The sequence below is a fragment of the Pseudorca crassidens genome, chromosome 6 (assembly GCF_039906515.1).
Source record: "Pseudorca crassidens isolate mPseCra1 chromosome 6, mPseCra1.hap1, whole genome shotgun sequence".
In the NCBI taxonomy this organism is placed as follows: domain Eukaryota; kingdom Metazoa; phylum Chordata; class Mammalia; order Artiodactyla; family Delphinidae; genus Pseudorca; species Pseudorca crassidens.
In genome coordinates, this window is record NC_090301.1 from 80,610,415 (window position 1) to 80,630,992 (window position 20,578).

Below are 20,578 nucleotides of genomic sequence, written 5' to 3' on the forward strand. Positions count from 1 at the left end.
GACCTAGTCTCTAACCTGAAAGTTTTATTTATTCATTATCTGTTCAAATGTTCCCCAAACTAAACTAATCTGAAGCCCCAGAGTCCTGAATGATAAAGTGTGGAAGAGATGTTCTAGATCTGGGAGATTCTGAGGGCAGGGTTTATCAACTTTCTGCCTCTTACAAAATATAACTTTAATAGTGTTCCAGTAGAATACTCGATTTTTGAGGAAGCCTGCATACCAATGAGCCTGCCGGGTTGGTTAGCTGTAAAATGTACTCCCAGGTGAATCATTTAACGGCGCCTTCTGGTGCACTGCAAGAGCCCCTTTTAAATACAATTTCCACATTAATTTGAAATTATTCACGTGCATGTCTGTCACTCCGGACAGGAGGGCAGGACATGTGTTTCTCCTTCCTCTTCAGTCCTACCAGAGTGCTGAGTACTTAGTTGACACTTATTAAATATTTATTCAGTGATTCACTTAACAGTGTATTGATTATTTGAACTTTTAGATGAATAAAGCTATAGGAAGGAAATGCTGTTTTAAGAAGGCCTGTGCAATGACACAGGTTAGGCAAGGCATGACACTTCAGTAGCCTCCTCTGTCCAATCCTGTTCCCCCCTCCCTTCTTTCCACGGGTGTTGATCCCTAATTAACATCATGCATCCCAAAGTCTGTTTCAGCGTCTTCTGCCAGAGAATCCAACCCATGACTAACTGGAATAAAATATAAGACAAAGCCTTCAAGGCAAAATACCTCAATGGCCTCTGCACAAATGGCACATCCTCAAAGAGGCCTTTGCTGACCCCTGTCCCTAAAGTTCTTCCCCTCGATCACTCACGCCCATTCCATCACTCTTCATTTCCCTGTGTTGCTGTAGTTTCCTTCCTAGCAGTATCTCTTCCTGGATTGCTCAGGGTCTCCCTGCGCCAGAAGATAAATTCCATAAAGCAAAGGCTTTGACTTATTCATTGCTGTTGGCCCAGCCCTGAGAGCACTGCCTGCAATACAGTAGGCATTCAATAATGAATGAATGAATGAACCACTGGTAGATTTATTATCTTAGAAACATAAAGGGAAAACCTAGAAGCCAGGTTCTATATATTGAAATTTTAATAAGAGTTCCTTCCTATGGTTAACTTAAAAAAAAAAAATCACTGAATATATCGAATAGCCTCAGCAGTTAATTGGATTCAGCAGTTCTAACTATAAGCCTTTGTGCAATCATGGAAATAATTACTAATTCATAAATCCTGAACCAATAAAAATCGGAGGCAGACCTAAGAGGATCATCACCCATCTTCCCCCAACTATTGTATTTTGGCTTGGTTTCCATGTAACTTTTTTGTGTTTTGTTTTGTTTTGTTTTTAGAGAAAACTCCAAGGGTATTTGTTTTGTGAAGATCTCATTCTTTTATAGGCTACACAGGGAGATCACAATAGAGGAAAAAGCAACGGCCAGGAAGGGAAGGGTAGAACATTATTCAATACAGGTTCAGCCTATTCATTAATTTACCTTAAAAGTGTGTTTTTTGTTTGTTTGTTTTTGCGGTACGCGGGCCTCTCACTGTTGTGGCCTCTCCCGTTGCGGAGCACAGGCTCCGGACGTGCAGGCTCAGCAGCCATGGCTCACGGGCCCAGCCGCTCCGCAGCATGTGGGATCTTCCCGGACCGGGGCACGAACCCGTGTTCGCAGGTGGACTCTCAACCACTGCGCCACCAGGGAAGCCCTAAAAGTGTGTATTTAAAAGGGTGTGTTGAATGGCTCCTATGATCTGAGCGTAATGCTAGACCCCTTACCTCATAGGGAGTGTATATAAGTAGGAAAGACAGATAATAGACAGGTGAACAGATAAGGAAACCAAATGATTATTGCTGTGAAAACCCCTTAAAAGAAAAAAAAGAGTGCTATCCAAGAATAAAGAGGTACCAGGTGGGATTAAGATAGGATGATCACCTTCCCTAAGGAAGTGTCATTTAGGCCGAGACATAAGGAAAAGAAGGAACCATCCGTGCAGTGATCTGGTGGATGGTAGATTCCATGCGAAGGGAAAAGAATGAGCAAAGATCATGAAGCAGGAATGACCCTGCTGGTTTGAGCAGGGTAGGAATTAGGAGGAGGCATTCATCTAGGTGGCAGAGTTCAAGGGGGTGCCAAAAAACTCAGAAAAATAATGCTTTAATGCAATATTTTCAAAATCAAAATTAATGCAAAGACCCATCTGTGATGAACAAAATACCAGTCTTTTAAATATAGGCATGTTCAGTATCATTGACTTTTCTTTTTGCCTCAAGCTCCAGTATAGCTGGGCATAACACTGGTAATGATCCTATCTTTAAATTTTTTATGTTTTGTGAGTTATTCACCTGACATTGGCCCCAGCCCTGGGAGTGAGAAACAGAAGCAGGGCAGAGTGGCTGGAGTGCAGTAAGTAACAGGAGAGGGAAGCAGGGGCCATTCAGGCTGTGGTAGAAGCATGGATTTTATTCCTGGGGTCACGGGGAGTCACTGAAGTGATTTAAGCAAAGGTGTGTTAAGCCTCTGTTGACAATTTTAAAAGATCATTCGCACTATGAGTGCTTGACCAGAAGTGGGGTGACTAGGGAGAAGCTTAGATGTGGATTGCCCTAGATTGGTGTGGTGGTGGAAATATATTTTAGAAGTAGAAACAAGGCTTACTGATGTGAGGAAACCACAATGACCCCACCTTCCTGGTTGGAGCTGGGTGGATGGTGGTATCATTTACTGAGATAGAAAAGACTGAAGAAGGAAGGAGTGGATTGGAGGAAAGGGAGTAAATCAAGAATTCCACTTCTGGGACTTCCCTTGTGGCCCAGTGGGTAAAACTCTGCGCTCCCAATGCAGGGGGCCCGGGTTCGATCCCTGGTCGGAGAACTAGATCCCGCATGCATGCCAAAACTAAGAAGCCCACATGCTGCAAGTAAAAGATCCCGCATGCCGCAACAGAGATCCCATGTGCCACAACTAAGACCTGGCGCAGCCGAAAGAAAGAAGTATTAAAAAAAAAAAATTCTATTTTGGTTTGTTGATGTTTGAAATGCCATTGAGCCATATACTAGGTCAAATACACAACTGGAAATATGATTTTAGATTCTACAGGAGAGATCTGAAGTAGAGTTAGAAATTTGGGATGTACCAACATAGAGATGACTTTCAAAGCTTTGGAAACAGATCCAACCATCTAGGAGACAGCTTACAACATGGCTTGTCAATCTTCATTTTCATTAGAATTAGTATTGTATCATTTCACATTTCACCTCTCAAACTTCAATTTTTCCTTGTATTTCCTACTTCACACTTCCTACTTCCCACTCACAAATGTAAAACTTTGTAATGCTATACTTTTGTTTTGCCTGCCCCCTATTCTTTTTTTTTTTTTTTTGCAGTACGTGGGCCTCTCACTGTTGTGGGCTCTCCCGCTGCGGAGCACAGGCTCCGGACGCGCAGGCCCAGTGGCCATGGCTCACGGGCCCAGCCGCTCCGCGGCACGTGGGATCTTCCCGGACCGGGGCACGAACCTGCGTCCCCTGCATCGGCAGGCGGACTCTCAACCACTGCGCCACCAGGGAAGCCCCTGTCCCCTATTCTTTTGTGCCATTGTCGTCCCATCTTTTACTTCTACATTCATCATAAACTCCACCTTAAAATGTTATCATTTTTGTTTTAAAGAGTCAGATGTCCTTAGAAGGGAAAAACCATATTCATTTATATTTACACATTTACCATGTTTTGTAGTTCTCATTCCCTTTCTATAGATCCAAATTTCCTCATGGTTTCATTTCTCTCCAACCTGAAGCATTTAGTTTCTCTTACAATATAATTCTGCTGGCTAAATATTCTGTTACCCTTCATTTATCTGAAAATGTCTTTATTCCACCCTCATTTTTTAAAAAAAAAATATATATAGAAAATACAGCGCAGAGACATTTGCTTTTTCTCTCACTTTCAAGGTGTCATTTGTTCTTCGTTGCCTTGTTTTTTGTCATTGTCTTTTGGTTTCCATTGTTTTTGATAGGAAGTCCAGCCATCATTTGTAGCATCATTCTCCTCTGTAATGTGGCATCTTTCTCTGGCTGCTTTCAGGATTATTCCTTTATCTTTGGATTTCAGCAGTTTGACCATGATGTGCCTAGGTGTGGTTTTTTTGTGTTTATACTGCTTGGGGATCACTGAGTTTCTTGAATATCTAAGTTGATTTTTTTAAATCAATTTGGGAAAGTTAGGCCAGTATTTCTTCAAATATTTGTCTGCCACATACTCTTCTTTTTCTTAGACTCCAATTACACATATACAAGACCATTTGATAGGCCCCCAAGGCTATGTTCACCTCTCCTCAATCTTTTTTCTCTATGTTGTCCAGATTGGATATTTTTTTATTGATCTTCAAGTTCACTGACTCTCTATTCTACCATCTTCAATCTGCTATTAAATCCACCCAGTGAATTTTTCATTTCAGTTATTGTATTTTTTACTTCTAGATTTTTCAAAAATTTTATAGTATAGAAAGAGAGATGGAAGGTGCAGAAGAGAAGGGAAATGGGACCTAGTGAAAAAGATGAGAGATTTACTGTTAACAAATCCACAATGAAGGGGAGGAAGAAGACAGGTTCAGATGAAGATCAACTTTTAGATTCTATCGTGAGGAGATTTCAGAACTCCGTTCAACAGCTTTTGATTTCTCAGTGAAATATGAAGCATGTTGTCAACTGGAAAGTAAGAGAGGCTTAAGGAGACAGAAGATGGTAGTAAGCTGTTATCTTCAAAAGTAGGAAAGTTTCTTTATTAGGGAAATGAGCAGGGTTTGTTATATGAAGACTGTTTTTGTGATTTTCTCCCAAGATGAGATGACATGGATGAAGATAATAGGAAGTTTTGCAGACAGGTGTGACAGAGGTAGAGAGAGGGCACAGATTTGAGTGCACTTGTTACACAGTATAGTGATGAACGAAAAGATGGATAGAGAGCAAAGTAAAGACACAAAGGAACTTGTGAGAAAGTGTTGGGATCACTTAAGTGAAGGTCATGATGAGTTTGAAGATCTGTGGCAGTGAGGGTAGAAGCATCAGTGAGCCTGTGTAGAGTTGGGAGTGATCAAAGGATAGGATGTTTAAAACTGAGAATTTTAATTTGGTACAGTTTCTAGTAAAAAAAAAAACAGCAAACATTTAGGATATGAATATGAGAGGAGTTTGTGGTTAAGGAGATTGAGGGATTAAGACGCTAGGGTATAAGATTGATAATAGGGCTTGGGAAGGTGAGAAATTTTACAAACCCAAAGGTAAACTAGGTACAGAGGAAGGACTTTGGAGAGAAGAGAGAAATTAGGAGATGTATCAAGCAGTATGTAGAAAAGAGTCCAGGTGATGACAGATACTTGGGAAAGAGAGTCAGACTTTTGGAAGGATCAGAAATAAACAGGGATGAAACAGGGTGGTAGAACAAGTTTTGAAGGTCCCTTAGAGGGTGAGAACTTAGTTCTAAAGCTGTGGACCCGAATATTTAGCTCCTTCCAGCTCAAAAGCATTCTGGCAGCAAAATGATTTGTGAAAACTATGAGCCATTCTTCTGAAGGTCTCTGACACAGGCTTGGGCAAGCTGATGATGAACTCTACCTCAATGGCAATATCAAATCTGCCCAAAGATTTTTTTTTTAAATGCATGTCATATATCTAGCTTTGAAGTTCCTCAACTATCCCTAAACCAAGTCAACATAATAAATTTAATAAATGTACAGATGGAGATTTTGTTTTCAATTTAAAGGGGAAATTAGTCATAGAACTATTTTAATCAATTGGCATGCATCTGAGTTTGTTCAGGAACAAAGCAGCAACATGTACCCAGAGGCCCCTTTGAAATGAGATTATCACACTCAAATGTAGTTTATAAATGTAGTCTGAAGAAACTTTCTGTTCTCTTCATGTTATGGGCCAGCTGAAGTAATATTAAAGAGGAGCGTATATGTTAGAACTTGAACTCAAGTGGTCCAGCATAGCTCCTTAAGCAAGCAGCCCAGACTCCTTCATGCTTGCAGGCTAAACAAGCAAACTACAGCATGGCTTCAAATTTTAAAACATCTTCGTTACACATTTGTTGAAAAGGACCCTCTAAAGGTGAAGCCAGTCACATTTATAATATGATAGGTGCCCCTTCCATGTACTCTGACTTTTTGGAAATTTGTATTTTGGTACCTGTATTCTTTTTTGGTCTTTCCTGCTGCTCTTAGGGTGGGACCTGTTGTTACAAAGACCAACACCCTCAGTGTTGGTTGAGTTGTTACACCCTCAGTGTCTGACATATAGTAGGTACTCAAGAAGGATTTGTTGAGTGAATGGATGTAGACAGTCAAAAGAGGACAAATAATGTAGTCTGGTAAGGAAATAAAAGCTGTAACCTCTTGAATCCAGAATCTAAGAGAGGATAATAGTTTATTTTCTCCATCTGTTTCTCATGAAAAGTAAGAGTTAACATAATGACATGAGTAAGAAAAATGATCAGACCCACTCTTAAAATTAAGTTTTGAATAGCAGTGCCCTGAAAAAGAGAGTCTTAATGTTTCTAGGACAAAGAAAAGGAAGAGAATTTACTGGCTTGCCATAATGTGCCAAGGAGTTGACTAGACCAAAAGGTTGTAGAAGTTCCTGCAGCATTCATAGAAATATTGAGACATTTGATAGTTGGTCTCTGTCTGAGTTAGTTCGGGCTGCTATATACAACAAAATGCAAGAGACTGGGCAGTGTATGAACAACAGAAATTTATTTCTCACAGTTCTGAAGCCTGGAAATCTGAGATAAGGGTGCCAGTATGGTGATGGCCCTCTTCTGGCTTACAGGCTGCCAACTTCTCGCTGTATCCTTACATGGCAGAAAGAGAGCAAGAGAGTTCTCTGGAGTCCCTTTTATAAGGGCACTAATTCCTTTCATGAGGACTCCACCCTCATGATCTAATCACCTCCCAAAGTCCCCACCTTCTAATACCATCACATTGGGGGTTGATAGCTCAACATATGAATGGGGGGGGCAAGAGGAACATTCGGTTCATAACAGCCTCTACCAACACTAAACTGAGCATAGCATTTCTTGGCATGTTGTAACAATTCACTCTAGGGCGACAAATAAAACAGGGATATCACAGTTGGCACTAGCTGCACCACTGGAAGTTTCTGGTTCAATCCTCTTCTCTTGGCTGCTACTTCGTATGGCTGCATGTACTATCACCTTTTCCAGTTACTTCAATGGAAAACAGGAGTGGATAAATTGTATCTCAGTTCAAGGAAGAGGAAATTGGTATACAAACATATACTTTAAAAAGAAAAAAATATGGTGAATTGGCAGTATATTCAATATATAGTCATTGCGGTAGCAGGAATCTTAAAGGACAACATCTAGATTTTGCCTCCAAAAATGATACAGCTAGATTTCTCAACAGTAGCAATGGTAATACACTTCCTGTGGCCCATCATGTACCTATGATCACTGAGCACTTCCCTGCATGGCTGTCTGCAGCCACAGTACTTGGCACTGATTCATGTATTTCCTTTGTCAATATAAGCCCTGTTTTTCTCATTACAGTAAAGATTTACAAAAGGAGATGTACTTCCTCTTTTTGTTCTTTTCTTCTGTGTCTCTGCCTTTTCTTCTGTCTTTGCAGCTTTCTTTCCAACTTTCTCTTTATTTAATCTCCAAAGGGGTTATCTCAATTCATACGTCTCTATCCTTATTTACTACCACATCCTCACCCTCACCCTTAACTCCTTGGCTCTCTCATAGTCTTGGAACTTGACTGAGTAAACGGAAAGTGTTCCATGCAGAAGGGTCAGAAAGAGTTAGTCTTGGGTAGGAGTTTACTTAAGTCCTACCTCTTCTTCGGTGCATCTCTTGGAGCTGTAGAGCCCTGTGAGAAGATGGAGGCTTAGCTTTACAATCATGCCTTTCACGCTGGGGCAGGAAAAGAATGTCCAGCCTTTGGAATGAAAAAAAAAAAGGTCACCTCTGACCTCAAGGGCTGAAATATGGAGGTGGGGGAAGGACGACTCATTCTAGCTGTAGTGTGTAGCCAAGACTGGAAACTCCTCAGACCCATCTACCTGCTGTGGCACCATAGGAATGCCTGGGGGAATGTGTGTACTTAAAACCCAGAAGAGCTGGTAACTTTAGGAACCCAGTTCTGGGGAAGCTCAGAATGACATTAAATGAGCAAAACAGCTGAAGACTTCTCGTCTCTAACTCAGGACCTAGATCACCAAAACTCCCTTCTCTAGTGGACACATATCACCCCAGGCCCAGGTTATGGGACTTCAGTGTCGTGCCCATTGACACATCACTGTGGAGCTTCCAGCAATGGCTGGCATGGCGCCGGGTGGCCTGATCGTCAGTGATTCAACAGCATAAAGGCGGTGACAACTACTCCCAAAATAAGAGGACTGTTTGTGGACTGAGGTTGCCTGGATTTCTGTCAAGAGGAGATGATCAAATTCGTTCTAGATTCCTGGGCAGAGTGAACACTGTTGAAGTGCTTGGAGAAATCCCGGGAGGGGAAGCAGGAGGGAGAGAAGAATAAAACTATTTGTGATAGATGGAGGGAGAAACCATGACATTTAACGTTAAAAGTAATGAAATGCTGTTCCACGCCCAGAGGTCACATGCAGACAATTCCTGCACAACGAAGCACCAGGCAGCTCTCTCTGGAAGGAGCACGAGTTTTTCAGTCAATGCACAGGGCAGCCCAGAGGGGCTGCATGTCTGTACCAGGGATCGGTGGATAAATGCCTCAGCTTCCTCACCCCTCAAGGAGATGTTGCTGAGGTTTCTCACACGGCCCCAGGGGGATTAAGCCTCAGTTGTCCATAGGTAACCTGCTCATTTGTGTTCTCCTAAGGGGTTTGCTCCCTTCCCTGTCCTACTTCCCCACTCCCTGAAGTGCTTCCTGGGACAAGCTCTCCTCCCCCGATAGGAGAGAGAGAGAGAGAGACTGAAACCGACACACAAGAAGGGCTGGGTGGGAGTGAACACCGTTGAACAACCAATGGTCCCACGTGGGTGAGACCCAGAGGGGCTCCTGAGCTCAGTCTCACCTGCTGGTGCAAGAAGCTGTCCCAAGGGCAGGCTTCTTCACAGCTCCACCCCGGACACCAGCCTCCACACCACCATAGACGGAGTGCAGCTGGAGGAGGGCACACCTAGGTGGGGCAACCTCTGTGATTTTTTTCCAGGTTGGCCTTGCCCAGTGTGACGTGGTCAGCCAGGCAACACCACATCTTAAGCACCCATCTGTGCAGGACTCACTGATGAAGGGGAATGGGGTCCAGGCCTTGAGAGTGTTGAGCCTATTGTTGGGGGGAGGGGTGGGCCGGCCACTTGGCCGTGACTTCACCTTAACAGACAGCCTCCAGGTGTGGCTTCTGAGGTTCAATGTGCAGTCACTGGAATGTACTGAAATAGTTCCAGGAAGGAATGGTCTCCATGCAACTTTAAAGTTGTACAGTGTTTCCTGTACTGGGCTTGGAATGGATTTCTTTAATGAGTCTTGAAATTAACATGTGAGTAGCAGCATCACACATCATCTGTGCGTGTGTGTGTGTGTTAAGACCATTCATTTGTTCAATGGAACGCTTTAAAAAATATACCACATTCTTCCTATCCTATTCTGACACATCTTTGTTTTTGAAAGGGTCAGGGCCTCAGTAAATGCTAATGGCTCAGGTCACACCTGACCTCTGAGAGGCCTGGAAAGGCCATGGACTAGAGAACTCAGACCAAACCCAAGCCCCATTTCTGCAGAAGTTGAAAACTTCCCAGCCATAGGTCCCAGCAGCCCTCCAGGGCCCCAGACTCAGCTCTGCTATCAGCTGTGGGATGTTGGGTCAGTCACCCAAAGTCTGGGCTCTGTCTGTGCAATGCGAGCCTGGCAGGACAGCATTATACATCTGAGTTCCTCTGCCTGTGACATCTTAAGAAGTTAAAGATTCGCTACACAGCTTCCAAAGGTGCCCTGGATGAGTAGACCTCCTACAAGCCAGCTTCTTGCCTGCCATTCGGAGGGGAAGTAAGCAGTACAGAGAGGAGGGGTGGCCTGGAAGCCAGGCACCCTGACTCTAGGCTCTTTGACAAAGTTTTGCTGGAGCAGACTCTGGCCTGGGGGGTCCAGCAGGAGGCTGGACTCAAAGGACTAGGTCACACCTCATTTGTTCATCAGGTATTAACTGTCCTGGCTCTGTTCACCTCCGGTGATTGAACATGGACAGGAGAGGTTCCTGCCCCGCCTGGGGCTTACAGTCTAGAAGTGGGGAGGACATCACTATCTGAAATGACCTTATTTATAGTTTAAAGCCATTATTTTAAAAAGGGGGAGAATCATGTGAGGGGTGTGTGAAGTGGGGATGGGGGAGGGTGGAATGGTCGGAAAAGGCCTTTCTGAGCTCTTCCAGTTCTGAACTAACTTGCCCCTGACCCCATCATTTTCACCCTGAGGGTCTCGGTCCTCGGTTTCTACAGCCCACAACGAAAGGGGCTGGCCTCCCCTCTTCCTGCTCAGCGGGGTTCGACTCCCACGCTCTGCGATCCACTTCCCCAGCGGGCCAGGCTGTGTGGAAACAGGCCGGGCCCTGGCTTCCCGCCGCTTGCCAAGGACTAACCGTCCCAGGTGTCTCCTGTTAAGCGGCCGCCGGAGCCTCCCTTCCACCCCGCGGAGAATTCCCGAAGAGCCCGAGGCCCGGGCTGCTCGCTGCGGGCGGGGCCCACCTAACTTGGCCCTGTCACGCCCCTTCCCGGGCATCCCAGGTGGCTCGGGGCGGGGAGGGGCCGCACCAACGCCAGCCAGCCGTCAGTGAGCTGCTAGCTGGGACCGGGACCGGGAGCAGGGAGCCGGCCGGACGCGCGAACAGGCCCGGCGAGCGCGGCGGAGCTGGTGAGCCGGGCGGGCACAGCGGGCGGGGGGCGGCGGTCGGCGGGGGACGGCGGGCTCCGCGCCCGGGTCCTGCGGGGCCGAGCGGCTGCGGCGGGCAGTGCGGGGCTCCCCTGCCTGGCGCGTCGGGGGAGCGAGCGCGCCGGGGTCGCGGCACAGCGGAGGGGTCGGGGTCCCGTAGCTGCCTGGGGGCGAACAGCTGCGACCCTCTGCCCCGGGCTGGAGCTGGGGGCGGGGGCGGGCGCGGGGACAGGGCCGGGGCTGCGTGGGTCTCTGGGCGGCGCGGAGGCGCTCTGTCCGCGGCGCTGGTGGGGAGAGGGGAGGCTGGGGGTCCCACTGCTGCGGAGAGCGCGGAGCAGCGCGGGGGGCTCAGGCCAGCGGGGGAGACCCGAGCGAGCTCCCGCCTTTCCCTCTGCGGCGCTTCCCAGGGGCCGGCTCAGGTGCAGCTGCTCCCTCTGCCCGGCGCTTTACTTTTGTTGCTGGTGTTGAGTGTCCGACATACACCTGGGTTAGTTACCTGGGGCTTCCAAAAAACTGGGTATGCAAGGCTGCTCTGACTCCAGGGGCCTGCGCTTGTAAGGCTCCATCCAGGTCTGTGTGTCCTGGGGCGCTGTCGGGGGGTGGAGGCGGAGGGTGCGCTGCATCTCCCAGGCCCTGGCCATCGGTGTGATAAAGTGGAAAAAGTCTAGAATTTAAATTCTAGTTACTAGCTGTGTGACCTTGAGCAAGTTGCTTAACTTCGCTGATTCTCAGTTTGCTCAAAGGTAAAAAGGTTATTATAATCATTACAACGGCCTGAAGTTATACGATGTTCATAAAGCCCATAGCACGTTGCTTGATGAAAGTTCTCTCCATTTTTTCCCTATGTGTTAATGTAACACTTCATGCCTTCCAGAGGTCCCCACTCCTTTCTGAACAGAAGGGAGATCCAGGAGGCTCAGAGTACCCTCCTTTAGGAGGGAAGGTGGTGGTGTGTGGTTTGGGGGGGTGGCATTTTGTCCATTCTAACTTGTTCATGGCCTGGCCTCCTCCAGGCAGTTGTACTTCCTGACACCATTCTAGAAGCCCGGTTTGAGAGGTGACAGTGCACAGGTCCTGAATATAGAAGGGATGTTATCGGCTTGCTTTCATCATTACTGACTGTATTTGTCAGAATTCTTTTCTTTGGGTTGGGTTTGGTCACTTGAAAATTGCTTTATGCAGTATAGAAATTGATTGGGTCACATAAATGAAAAGGCTGAGGGTTTAGCTTTAGGCATAGCTTGATCCAGGGACTCACATAGGGTTGCTGGGCTTGTTCTCTCTTTTTCCCTCTGTGTTGACTGTTCTTAGTATGGAGTGATAAAAAGCACTGGCATCTCAGGCTTATCTGTTCCTTTAGAGAGAGGGGGCATAGGAGGATGTCTCTCTTTTCTTCCGTCACCTCCATCCTTATAGCAAACGTTATTGATACACTAGACCAAAGCAGGGCCAAGCCATCTCAGTGGACAGGGAGTGGGTTTCCACCATAGCAGTGGGTACTTTGCTCAGGTGCCACTGTGATAGTCACTCCCACCCCAGGTGCCGGGGATTGGGCAGGGACAGTTCCCAATGAGAGGTCTGACTTCTGGGCAGATAAAATAGGACCTGTTCATTGCATTATCTCTGCCTTTGCTCACCGCCACCTAAAGGAAGTCTTTAGTAGAGTGTAGACTGCCTGGGTGCCATGTTCCATCTGTCAATTGTCAAGTCTTATCCCAGGCAAGGAAGGCATCCTGCATGTTCCTCCTTTGATTCCTTGTTTTGTTGTTTGCTTGTTGGTTGATTCATTCATTCAGCATTTAATAAATGCCCAGCATACACCAGGGCCTCTGCCAAGGGTGAACATGTTTGCTTTTGAGAAGCTCACGGTCTAGTTGGAGAGGCAGATGTGCAGAGAACAGAGTCTGGGACTGTGTAACCGTCTGGGGACAAGCAAAGACTTCCCAAGGAAACTGTACTTGAGCTCTAAATTGGAGATAGTAGGGGATAGTAGGAGGAAAAGTTGCAGGGACTTCCCAGGCCAAGCGGTGTGGTGTGGTAGGGTACTTTCTGTTGTAAGTAACACTAGTTAGGTTACTTTACTGTCTTGCTTAGGAAGTCTAGAGGTAGGTGGTTCAAAGTGGCCACAGTTCTGGGTTGGCTTCTTGAAGATTCTCTGGGTTTTCCCTGCCCTGCCACAGGGTGACTGGAGCTCCATCACGCCTTCCCGTGATAACAGGTAGAGCAAAAAGGGAGGGAGACGGCTTGCTTCTCAGTGATTCTCTAGATAACAAAGGTCAGAATTTCTCAGAGGTTCCCTGTGTCACTGGCCAGAATGGTCATACGCCCTTGCTGAGCCAGTCACTGGCAAAGGAGGAGAGGGTGGCTGTGATTGTCGTGGCCCAGCCGTGTTCTGGAGCTGGGGGAGGGGTCACCTTCCCTGAGCACATTGGTGCCCCTATGTGAAAATCGGAATTCTGTTAGCAAGGCAGAAAGCGAGACTGCCTTGCCTGTCGGGCGGTTAGGTAGCCGGTCACCCGTGTCTCCTGCAGGTGGTGACAGATGATGAAAGACATGGCCTTACAGGAAGCAGGAGAAGCTCAGGATGGTAGGGGAAGGGTAGGGTGTGGCTGAGGGGAGGGAAGGAGCTGAGGTTGGAGGCGCAGTAGAGACAGGAAAACCCTGTGTTAGATGCCCTCTGGATATCACTAAGAAGCCTAAATCTCGGTCCCATTCCTCAAAGAGCTTACACTCAAAACCTGGGAAAGTTTTTCTGGGTCTGTCACAGTCCCATAGTAACAGCAACAGTGGCTCACTTTATGGGGGTAACTGCGGGGGATTAGGGTGGAGGAGTTTAGGGAGGGGCCGTGTGCAGTTTGAAGAAGCCTCACAGCTGGTTCTGCTGTGCCTCCCACTCCCCAGTGCCCCCTTCACCCTCTCCCCTGCCCCTTATTGAGAACATTTGTTCTAAATCATGTCTTTGTTTCGGCGCCCTTACCTGTCTTCAAGCTAACAGGCTGGGACTTGGAGAAGATGCAGTTAGTGGTAGATCCTGGACTAGAAAACAGTTCTCCTGATGATAGTCTAGCGGGTGAATACTATATAATCGTGTTCAGTAGGGAACCAGCCTCCACTGTCTACTGCTTTTCTTTTTTTTAAACAGCATTTTTAAAAATTTTTTATCATTTGCGGTACGCGGGCCTGTCACTATTGTGGCCTCTCCCGTTGCGGAGCACAGGCTCCAGACGCACAGGCTCAGCGGCCATGGCTCACGGGACCAGCCGCTCCGTGGCATGTGGGATCCTCCCAGACCGGGGCACGAACCCGCGCCCCCTGCATCGGCGGCAGACTCTCAACCACTGCGCCACCAGGGAAGCCCATAAACAGCATTTAAAAAAATTTTTATTTATTTATTTTTTGTACAGCAGGTTCTTATTAGCTATATATTTTATACATATTAGTGTATATATGTCGATCCCAATCTCCCAGTTCATCCCACCCATCCACCCTCGCTTCCCCCCCTTGGTGTCCATACATTTGTTCTCTACATCTGTGTCTTGATTTCTGCCTTGCAAACTGGTTCATCTGTACCATTTTTCTAGATTCCACATATATGCATTATATATGATATTTGTTTTTCTCTTTCTGACTTACTTCACTCTGTATGACAGTCTCTACGTCCAGCCATGTCTGTACAAATGACCCAATTTCATTCCGTTTCGTGGCTGAGTAATATTCCAGTGTACCACATCTTCTTTAACCATTTGTCTGCTAATGGCATTTAGGTTGCTCCCATGACCTGGCTATTGTAAATAGTGCAGCAATGAACATTGGGGTGCATGTGTCTTTTTGAATTATGGTTTTCTCTGGGTATATGTGCAGTAGTGGGATTGCTGGATCATACGGTAATTCTATTTTTAGTTTTTAAGGAACCTCTATACTGTTCTCCATAGTGGCTGTATCAATTTACATTCCCACAAGCAGTGCAAGAGGGTTCCCTTTTCTCCACACCCTCTCCAGCATTTGTTGTTTGTAGATTTTCTGTTGATGCCCATTCCAACTGGTGTGAGGTGATACCTCATTGTAGTTTTGATCTGCATTTCTCTAATAATTAGTGATGTTGAGCAGCTTTTCATGTGCTTCTTGGCCATCTGTATGTCTTCTTTGGAGAAATGTCTAGTTAGGTCTGCCCATTTTTTGATTGGGTTGTTTAATATTGAGCTGCATGAGCTGTTTATGTATTTTGGAGATTAATCCTTTGTTGATTTGTTTGCAAATATTTTCTCCCATTCTGAGGATTTTCGATTCATCTTTATAGTTTCCTTCCTTGTGCAAAAGCTTTTAAGTTTCATTAGGTCCCATTTGTTTATTTTTGTTTTTATTTCCATTACTCTGGGAGGTGGGTGAAAAAAGATCTTGCTGTGATTTATGTCAAAGAGTGTTCTGCCTATGTTTTCCTCTAAGAGTTTTATGGTATCCAGTCTTACGTTTAGGTCTTTAACCCATTTTGAGTTTATTTTTGTGTATGGTGTTAGGGAGTGTTTTAATTACATTCTTTTACATGTAGCTGTCCAGTTTTCCCAGCACCACTTATTGAAGAGGCTGTCTTTTCTCCATTGTATATCCTTGCCTCCTTTGTCATAGATTAGTTGACCACAGATGTGTGGGTTTATCTCTGGGCTTTCTATCCTGTTCCATTGATCTATATTTCTGTTTTTGTGCCAGTACCATATTTTCTTGATTACTGTAGATTGTAGTATAGTCTGAAGTCAGGGAATCTGATTCCTCCAGCTCCATATTTTCCCCTCAAGATTGCTTTGGCTATTCACTGTCTTGTGTCTCCATACAAATTTTAAGATATTTTTGTTCTAGCTCTGTAAAAAATGCCACTGGTAATTTGGTAGGGATTGCACTGAATCTGTGGATTGCTTTGGGTAGTATAGTCATTTTCACAATATTGATTCTTCCAATTCAAGAACGTGGTATATCTCTTAATCTGTTTGTGTCATCTTTGATGTCTTTCATCAGTGTTTTATAGTTTTCTGAGTACAGGTCTTTTACTTCCTTAGGTAGGTTTATTCCTAGGTATTTTTTATTCTTTTTGTTGCAGTGGTGTATGGGAATGCTTCCTTAATTTTTCTTTCTGATCTTCCGTTGTTAGTATATAGGAATGTAAGAGATGTCTGTGCATTAATTTTGTATCCTGAAACTTTACCAAATTCATTGATTAGCTCTAGTAGTTTTCTGGTGGCTTCTTTAGGATTAGCTATGTATAGTGTCATGTCATGTGCAAACAGTAACAGTTTTACTTCTTCTTTTCCAATTTCTATTCCTTTTATTTCTTTTTCTTCTCTGATTGCCATGCCTAGGACTTCCAAAACTGTATTGAATAATAGTGGCAAGAGTGGACATCCTTGTCTTGTTCCTGATCTTAGAGGAAATGCTTTCAGTTTTTCACTATTGAGAATGACGTTTGCTGTGGGTTTGTCATATATGGCCTTTATTATGTTGAGGTAGGTTCCCTCTATGCCCACTTTCTGGAGAGTTTTTATCGTAAATGGGTGTTGAATTTTGTCAAAAGCTTTTTCTGCATCTATTGAGATGATCCTATGGTTTTTATTCTTCACTTTGTTAATATGGTGTATCACACTGATTGATTTGCATATATTGAAGAATCCTTGCATCCCTGGGATAAATCCCACTTAATCATGGTGTATGATCCTTTTAATGTGTTGTTGGATTCTGTTTGCTAGTATTTTGTTGAGGATTTTTTCATCGATGTTCATCAGTGATATTGGTCTGTAATTTTCTTTTTCTGTAGTATCTTTGTCTGGTTTTGGTATCAGGGTGATGGTGGCCTCATAGAATGAGGTTGGGAATGTTCCTTCTTCTGCAAATTTTGCAAGAGTTTGAGAAGGATGGGTTTTAGCTCTTCCCTAAATGTTTCATAGAATTCACCTGTGAAGCCATCTGGTCCTGGACTTTTGTTTGTTGGAAGATTTTTAATCACAGTTTCAATTTCATTACTTGTGATTAGTCTGTTCATATTTTCCATTTCTTCCTGGTTCAGTCTCAGAAGGTTGTGCTTTTCTAAGAATTTGTCCATTTCTTCCAGGTTGTCCATTTTATTGGCATAGAGTTGCTTGTAGTAGTCTCTTACAATGCTTTGTATTTCTGCCGTGTCTACTGTAACTTCTCCTTTTTCATTTCTAATTTTATTGATTTGAATCCTCTCCCTCTTTTTCTTGATGAGTCTGGCTAAAGGTTTATCAGTTTTGTGTATCTTCTCAAAGAACCAGCTGTTTAGTTTTATTGATCTTTGCTATAGTTTTGTTTCTATTTCATTTATTTCTGGTCTGATCTTTATGATCTCTTTCCTTCTACTAACTTTGGATTTTGTTTGTTCTTCTTTCTCTAGTTCCTTTAGGTGTAAAGTTAGGTTGTTTATTTGAGAGTTTTCTTGTTTCTTGAGGTAGGATTATATTGCTATAAACTTCCCTCTTAGAACTGCTTTTGTTGCATCCCATAGGTTTTGGATCATTGTGTTTTGTTGTCATTTGTCTCTAGGTAATTTTTTATTTCCTCTCTGATTTCTTCAGTGATCTCTTGGTTATTTAGTAACGTATTTTTTAGCCTCCATTTGTTTGTGTTTTTTACGTTTTTCCCCCTGTCGTTTATTTCTAATTTCATAGCATTGTGGTCAGAAAAGATACTTGATATAATTTCAATTTTCTTAAGTTTACTGAGGCTTGATTTGTGACCCTAGATATGTTCTATCCTGCAGGATGTTCCGTGTGCATTTGAGAAGAAAGTGTAATCTGATGTTTTCGGTTGGAATGTCCTATAAATATCAATTAAATGTATCTGGCCCATTGTGTCATTTAAAGCTTGTGTTTGCTCACTAATTTTCTGTCTGAATGATTTGTCCATTGGTGTAAGTGAGGTGTTAAAGTCCCCCACTATTATTGTGTTACTGTCGACTTCCTCTTTTAGAGCTGTTAACATTTGCCTCATGTATTGAGGTGCTCCTATGTTGGGTGCATATATATTTATAATTTTTATATCTTCTTTTTGCATTGATCCCTTTATCTTTATGTAGTGTCCTTGTCCCTTGTAACATTCTTTATTTAAAGGTCTATTTTTCTGTTATGAGTATTGCTACTCCAGGTTTCTTTTGATTTCCATTTGCATGGAATATCTTTTTCCATACCCTCACTTTCAGTCTGTATGCGTCCCTAGGTCTGAAGTAGGTCTCTTGTGGGCAGCATATATATGGGTTTTATTTTTTATCCATTCAGCGAGCCTGTGTCTTTTGGTTGGAGCATTTAATCCGTTCACATTTAAGGTAGTTATCGATATGTATGTTCCTATTACCATTTTCTTAATTGTTTTGGGTTTGTTTTTGTAGGTCCTTTTCTTCTCTTGTGTTTCCCACTTAGAGAAGTTCCTTTAGCATTTGTTGTAGAGCTGGTTTGGTGGTGCTGAATTCTCTTAGCTTTCGCTTGTCTGTAAAGCTTTTGATTTCTCCATTGAATCTGAATGAGATCCTTGTCGTGTAGAGTAATCTTGGTTGTAGGTTCTTCCCTTTCAGCACTTTAAATATATCGTGCCACTTCCTTGTGGATTGTAGCGTTTCTGCTAATAAATCAGCTGTTAACCTTATGGGAGTTCCCTTGTGTGTTATTTGTCGTTTATCCCTTGTTGCTTTTAATATTTTTTTTTGTCTTTGATTTTTGTCAATTTGATTACTATGTGTCTCTGCATGTTTCTCCTTGGATTTATCCTGCCTGGGACTCTCTGTGGTTCCTGGACTTGGGTGGCTATTTCCTTTCCAATGTTAGGGAAGTTTTCGGCTATAATCTCTTTAAATATTTTCTTGGGTCCTTTCTCTCTCTTTTCTTCTTATGGGACCTCTATAATGCAAATGTTGTTGTGTTTAATGTTGTCCCAGAGGTCTCTTAGGCCGTCTTCATTTCTTTTCATTCTTTTTTTCTTTATTGTATTCTGCAGCAGTGAATTCCACCATTCTGTCTTCCAGGTCACTTATCTGTTCTTCTGCCTCAGTTATTCTGCTGTTGATTCCTTCTAGTGTTTTTTCATTTCAGTTATTGTATTGTTCATCTCTGTTTGTTTGTTCTTTAATTCTTCTAGGTGTTTGTTCTTTAATTCTTTTAGGTTTTGTTAAACATTTCTTGCATCTTCTCACTCTTTGCCTCCATTCTTTTTCCAAGGTCCTGGATCATCTTCACTATCATTATCATGAATTCTTTTTCTGGAAGGTTGCCTATCTCCACTTCATTTAGTTGTTTTTCTGGGGTTTTATCTTGTTCCTTCATCTGGTACATATTCCTCTGCTTTTTCATTTTGTCTGTCTTTCTGTGAATGTGGTTTTCGACTGTCTGCTGCTTTTAAAGCATTTAGCCTGTTTTCATTTGAAGTATGAAGTGCAAGCTGCTTTTTGTTTCCATTTGACATGGTGGACATTGGTGGGCATTTGGAGTTAGATTGACAAGCAGGATGCTACTTCTTATGATCCACTGTCCTCAGTACCTACTTAGCACAGAAATTGGCAGAAAGATCTAGTCACTAATCCTGGAAGAAAGGAGGGAGTGTAGGGCAGCATATTTTGTTGTTTCCATCAGCAGTCCTGCCGAGGGCTGCCCAGGATCACTGGCAGAGTGTGAGGGAATGAGGTAGAGAGATGCATTGGGCAGTCATTCATTCACAAATATTTATTGAACACCTACTGGGTGCAGACACTGCTCTGGGAATAAAAAGAGTATATAAGAAAGACAAAGTCTGTTCTCTGAGCTTACACTTTCCTGGAAGGAGACATATTTGTTTTGTCTCCTGTGTCAGGTGATGAGAAGTACTATAATGAAAAATAAGGTAGGTTAAGTGAAGACGGCAGTAGTTTGAAACAAGCTGGATATAGTACTACAAATCATCAAAGTTTAGTCTCTCTCCGTTTTCCAGCAGAGAAATATGGCCAGAGTTGGTATGGTATTGGGCAAATAAAGACGTTCATTTGGAGGAACGGGATTATGTATTGAATAACTTGATCTTAAAGGATTTCTTTCATGCAGAATCTCTTTGTTATACTTCACATAGTTCCCAGACATGATTTACAATGAGTTATAAAACATAGTACCAAGTGATGAGAAATAAATGAAGAAATACAAGCAAAGGGAAAATAAAGTTCATTTCTTTCATCATTGTTTTCCAGAATTGTTTAGGTTTGGTAGCAGGGGAAGAAGGAAGTATGGTGATAAAAAATGTGGTGATTCATGCTCAGGCTTCATTATTTAAAAGATGACAAAATAGGGCTTCCCTGGTGCCGCAGTGGTTGAGAGTCCGCCTGCCGATGCAGGGGACACAGGTTCGTGGCCTGGTCCAGGAAGATCCCACATGCTGCAGAGCGGCTGGGCCTGTGAGCCATGGCCACTGAGCCTGTGCGTCTGGAGCCTGTGCTCTGCAATGGGAGAGGCCACAACAGTGAGAGGCCCATGTACCGCAAAAAAAAAAAAAAAAAAGTGACAAAATAAATTTTTGATGCCTCAGAAAGTTATCACTTTTTTGGGTCTGTGTGTAAAGAGTCAATTTTATTTGATAGGAAAAAATAGTGTCTATACTAAAGATGTATATGAAAATTATCTCCTGAGTTCAAAGAA

The 20,578-nt window shown here is 43.7% G+C and overlaps 1 long non-coding RNA gene across 2 annotated transcripts in view; it reads left to right on the forward strand.

The window, feature by feature from the left end:
• Positions 1 to 20,578, forward strand: part of LOC137226663 (uncharacterized) — a 230,345-nt gene that overhangs the window by 69,174 nt on the left and 140,593 nt on the right. The gene's annotated exons all lie outside the window — the stretch shown is intronic.